The sequence below is a fragment of the Tachyglossus aculeatus genome, chromosome X1 (genome assembly GCF_015852505.1).
Source record: "Tachyglossus aculeatus isolate mTacAcu1 chromosome X1, mTacAcu1.pri, whole genome shotgun sequence".
NCBI classification, from domain to species: domain Eukaryota; kingdom Metazoa; phylum Chordata; class Mammalia; order Monotremata; family Tachyglossidae; genus Tachyglossus; species Tachyglossus aculeatus.
The window spans coordinates 50,269,238-50,275,129 of record NC_052101.1 but is presented as its reverse complement, the minus strand read 5'-3'; positions in this window follow the sequence as shown (position 1 = coordinate 50,275,129).

Below are 5,892 nucleotides of genomic sequence, written 5' to 3'. Positions count from 1 at the left end.
GCGGCCCTCCCAACCTCCTCAGGCAAAGGTGTGTAAACACACTGCCCTTTCCCTGACCCCGAAAGATCAACGTCCCCACCCTTTGTTGAACTCGGCGAATTCTGGAGTCTCCGAAACACCCTCTGTGGAAGCCATGGCGACACAGCGGCCAGCCCGGATCCCGCTCAGGTGTCCCCATGCCCTGGGAAACCTCATTGGCCTTTGGCTGCTGGGGGAGAGAGGGCTAGACTGGGGCAAAGAAGGGTCATTCTTAGCTAAAGCTACCCTCCTGCAGTAGTTCTCCATGGCACAGGAGATGGGAGAGAGGGGTCACCCTCTAGAACCTAAGATAAAGAGCCCCTTCGAGCAATTGCTCTAACAATCATAATAATTATTGTGGCATTTGTTAAGCGCTTACTCTGTTTCAAGCATTGCCCTAAGCACTGGGCTACATACGGGATAAACCCCATGCAAGCACAGCACATGCTAAGTGCTCAATTAATACAATTGATTGATGGATGCCTTCACGTTTGGTATTTTTATTGTATAACCAATTGCAAACTTCTTGAGGGTGGAGGAAGGAGAGCACTTAGTATGGTGGTCTGCACATAGTGGGTGCTCAATAAATACTATTGACTGATAGATCCAACCTCAGACTGCCTTGGCTCCCATGGCCAAGTTCTGCTGCTCAGAATTTAAGCCCTCTTTCAGAAGGACTTGAGTGTGTGGGACATGGGAGACTCAAAAGATCCCCCTGCCCCCACAGAGGAACCCTCCTGGCTCAGATGGCCTTGAAAACACTGGCAAAACGGTGCATGTGACATCATCACATCACACTGCAGCATAGTCTTTTAGGAGGCATTTGTGAGGGCCACTGGTGGGTGGCCACTCTGACTCTATCCAGGGTGGTCCGATGGCACTCAGGAACCCTGGACACTTCTTTACCACCCTACCACCACAGCACACACACCTCTCACACATTCCCGGTCAGGGACCAGACTGGATGGCCAATGGACTGTCTAGTCTAAAACCAAACAAATGGCCAGCCTAGTAGAGGTCTTGAGGTTGACCTATTCCCCCACCACCACCTCTTGCCCAACCACATGTGGGGAAATGGTAAAACCGAATGACCCTTTCCAGTGGTGGTGGTGGTGGTGGTGGTGACTGATGCCGCCCAATGCCCCCACCCCGTGGAGTTCCTGACGGCGGCTGCCGGGATCAGCGTGTCGAGCTCCTCTCGCCCCAGGAGCAAGGCCCCCTGGGTTTTGTCGGCATCAAAATTCCTGGGCCCCAGAATCGGCAGGGTGAGGGCTGTACTGCTCAAGAATGGTGGGCTGGATGTCATTGCTGGAAGACTGGTGCGGGTAAGTCTGAGGATGGCAGACGTCACAGATAGGAAACCTGGTGGGGAACAGGTGGGCAGACCCCCTCTCAAAGTGATATTTGTTAGTTAAGCGCTTACTATCTGCCAAGCACTATGCTAAGTGCTGGAGGAAGATACAAATGAACTAATCAAGTCTGATCCAGTCCCCGTCCCCATCCCACACACAGCTCACGGTCTAACAGGGAGGGAAAACAAGTACTGAATCCCCATTTCATAGATGAGGAGACTGAGGCACAGAGAAGATAAGTGACTTGACCAAGGTCCCAAAACCAGTAAGTGGCAGAGCCAGGACTAAGACTCGGATCCTCTGGTTCCCTGGCCTGTGTTCCTTCCACTGGAAACAGACTCCAATTCCTCTGGGTCTCAGGTCCTTTGGAGATTTCCTTCCTTCTTCCCCAGAATCCAAGCTCCTATCTCCACCACTCGTGTTGAAGATGGATCCCAGACAATCTTCTTGTTGGGCCACCCCCACCCCTCAGGAGTTGGTCGGTCCTGGGGACCCCTTTCTCCAGCCTCCGAGCTGCCCACTTCCAGAGCCCTCTCCTGCTCCCCGACATAACCAGGGAAACGCGATCTTTCTGTACCTTGGAAGGACAGCCCCCCCCGCCCCCACGTTCAGGCTTAGGAGAATAAATTAAAATGCGGCCACAGTATGGCTCAGCTGCAGTGGATGGTCAAATTGGTTTGCTTTCCATCTGGGAGATTAAATTTCCCAGCCAAAATATGGCACCAGCGTAATTAGCTGTCAGTCAAGTTGCAAAGAGACAGTCTGTGGAGCATAACTGAAAGGCCTGCAGCTCCTCATTATGTACTACAGGAGTCGTAGCGGCAAATTTCCACCTTGAGGAGGTTCTCAGAACCTTGACAGAAATTGTCCTTAGACCTGCTGGCACATTCTTCTGGGGAAAAGCAGGGCTACTGTACAAGAGCTGCATCAATTTGACGTAACTTTCACTTAATGTGGTTGCAATAGATTTGTTAACAGCCTCTGACAGCTTCACCGGGATTTAATTATGGGCAAATCCAAGGCTGGGAAGGAAGTGCAAGGCCTTGTGCTGTGGGTTGGGCTACTAGAAGCCCTTTCCCACCCATAAGAGTCTCTTTTCACCTCCCCACTCACACCCAAACTTCCCAGTTCATGGGTACCTCTAACCAAGTGCCATTCACTCTGACGGTTGGAGGGAAGCCAGCCCTGGGCAGGATGCTCCTCTCATTTGGACCCATGGGGCCCTTCTCCCATAAAGCCACAGCCTTGTTTGTCAGAGAAGTTTACACTTCAGTGCCCTCGGGAGACACAACCAAGATACAGCCCAGTGGCCATCCAGTCAGGTCCCTGACAGGGAATGTGCCAGTTAACTGTTACATTGTACTCTCTCAAGCACTTAGTACAGCGCTCAATAAATATGACTGACTGACCAACTGACTGGCCTAGTGGAAAGAGAACAGATCTGAGTTCCAATCCCGGCTCCTCCAGTTGCCTGCAACATGATTCTAGGCAAATCAGCGGTACTTATTGAGTGCTTACTATGTACAGAGCACTTTAACAAGCACTTAAGTGTATAATACAATAGAGTTGGTAGACATGATCCCGGCCCTCAAAAACCTTACAGTGCAGTGGGGAAGACAGAAGATGTCTTGAGTTGATTTCTCTTGTGCCTCGGATTCCTCGTCTGCAAAATGGGAATGAAATAGCTGACTTCCCTCCCCCTTAGACCGTGAAGCCCCTGTGGGACTGGGACTCATAGGGTTACTTGCATCTACCCCTGGGCTTAGGGTAGTCCTTGGCCTGTAGTGAGCATTTATCAAATACCACCATTATTATTATTACCATTTTTATTATTACTATTACTACCCTGATTCCCTTTTCCAAGTGGGAGGGGCATGGGAGCAGTGAAGTCATCCCTAATTCCAGGAACCACACTAATTCTGTTGTATTTTACTCTCCCAAGTGCTTAGTTCAGTGCTCTGCACATAGTAAGTGCTCAGTGAATGCCACTGATTGAATGAACCACGATACGGTCTCTCCCGACCACCCGACAGCTTCATCTGAAACGTGGCACTCGATCCAGCCGGATCCAGGGGATCGAGGTTCGATGTCCCTTGAGGAGGCCAGTAGTTAGGAGGCAGGAAACAGTCAATCCCGCTTACCTCGCTGCCTGTGCTCTGCCCGCCGGGCACACATCCCAAGCCTCACTGGCTAATTAGCGTGCCCTGGGAACGCCCCAAGGAGAGAGGTTTCCCCATGGCCTTCTTGTGTTTGTGTTCCTGGTTGGGCCCTGGCTTACCCTCCAGACTCCACTCACCCTGCTCTATAAATTCCCGCTCCCCCTCCTCTTCAGAGCCTCCCGCTTCACAGTTCGGCCGGCCCCGAAACCCTCTCCTGTGTACGACGCCGGGTCTCTCCCCGCAGCCCGGCCGGCCCTTCTGGAGCGAAAGCTCAGACGTGAGCTCATTTCTGCCGGTGTCCGGGAGGAAAGCCCAGCGGGGCCCGCAGCGAGCGGCCGACGACGCAGACACAGTGCAGCCATTGTGGACGCTGAGCGGGTGGCACTTGGTCCCCCCGCCTGGAGTAGCCCTCCCCCACACCCCCGGCTCCTGACTCCTGCGAACGTCTCCCTCTCCCCCTCTGATTCCCTCCCAGTCAACGACCGCTGTTTCTCCCCTTCCTTTGTGGTTTGAGCGACAACTGTGACCTCGTGGAAAAGGCACAGTACTGGGAGTCGGGAGACTTGCTTTCTAATCCCGGCTCAGCCACTGGCCCGCTGGTTGACTTTGGGCAACTTGCATAACCTCTCTGGACATCATCCATAAAATGGGGATGATATCCCTCTCCGCTCACTCTCCCCCGAGACCGTGAGGTCCGTGTGGGACAGGAACTGGATCCGATCGGATTCTCATCTATCTACCCTACCGCTTAGAACTGTGCTTGACACATAGAGAGGGTTTAATAATTAATGATAATTACTATTATCATTACCCACTTAAAAATACCACTCAAATTAGAGAAGGAAAAAAGATCTGTTCTGCAACAATAATTCTTGGATGACTTCTTGCTAAGTCTGCCAAATTCCAAGAATGACACTAGTTCTTCAAGCTCTCTATCTATCTGTAGGTGCATAAGTACATAGTTCATCTCTATGGTGCTGGCCCTTCTGCACTGGGGAAAGAAAGGGGTTTGTGTGTGGTCAGTCTTCTACCACACACTCAAATCCTTTTGACTGAGGTTCCAGGAAGACAGTGAGGCAGCAAGTCAAACAGTCAGTCAATCAATTTCATCTTTAAAGCACCTAATATGCGTAGGGAGAGTACCACAGTAGCCAAAATACCATTCCCTGCTCCCTGGGAGTTTAGAATCTCATGGGGGAGCCAGAAGAGAATCATTTGCCAACAGCAGAAGAGTGTGTTGCAGGGGATAATATGTCATACAGCAGTCTTTGCAGGCAGACCTGTAGGAATCAGCTTCACAAGTATGAAAGCACACTTACGTACATGTCTTTGCGCACACAGTTCTACACACACACACACACACTCACCTCTAAACAGGGTCCCCACTTGATAACTGTGGCCTAATGGGAAGAGCACAGGCTTGGGAGTCTGAGGACCTGGGCTCTAATCCTGGCTTTGACACCTCCTGGCTGTGTGGCCTTGGGCAAGTCATTTAACTTCTCTGTTTCTCAGTTCCCTCATCTGCAAAACGGGGATCCAATACCTGTTCTCCCTCCTACTTAGAGTGCAAGCCCCATGTGAGACCTTGTATCTTGTATCTACCCCACTGCTTAGTACAGTACTTGGGTCATAGTAAGCACTAAACAAATACCACAATTATTATCATTATGTAACAGCAAAGAGCACATTTCCTTCCAGGTCCTCCTGGGAAGAGACTCACAGTTATATTGCTCATGATGGTCTCTTTGGTGACTGGGATAGTAATAAGAATAATATTTGTTAAGTGCTGACTATATTCCAAGCACTGGAGTAAATACAATACAATCAGGTCAGACCCAATATTGACTTTGAAGCACTCAATCAGCTCATCCCCTGCTACTTCATCTCACTGAAATTTATACTATTACCCTACTACTTCATCTGTAAAATGGGGATTAAGACTGTGAACCCCACAAGGGACAACGTGATTGCCTTGTATCCCCCCAGTGCTTAGAACTGTGCTTTGCACATAGTAAGCACTTAACAAAAGCCATTATTATTATTACAACTTCACCGCTCTAATGCCAAACTACTCACTGTACCTCTATCTCATCTATCCAACCCTAACCTATGTCCTCCCTCTGGCCTGAAACTCCTTCCTTCTTCACTCTCCCCACTGTCAAAGCCTTAACATATCTCCTCCGAGAGGCCTTCCCTGACTAAGCCCTCTTTTCCCCTATTCCCTCTCCCTTCTGCATCACCTCTGCACTTGGATCTGTACCCTTTAAGCACTTGATATTCACCCCACCCTCGACCCCACAGAGCTGATGTAAATATTTGTTATTCATTTTCATGTCAGTCTCCTCCCTAGACTGAAAGCTCCT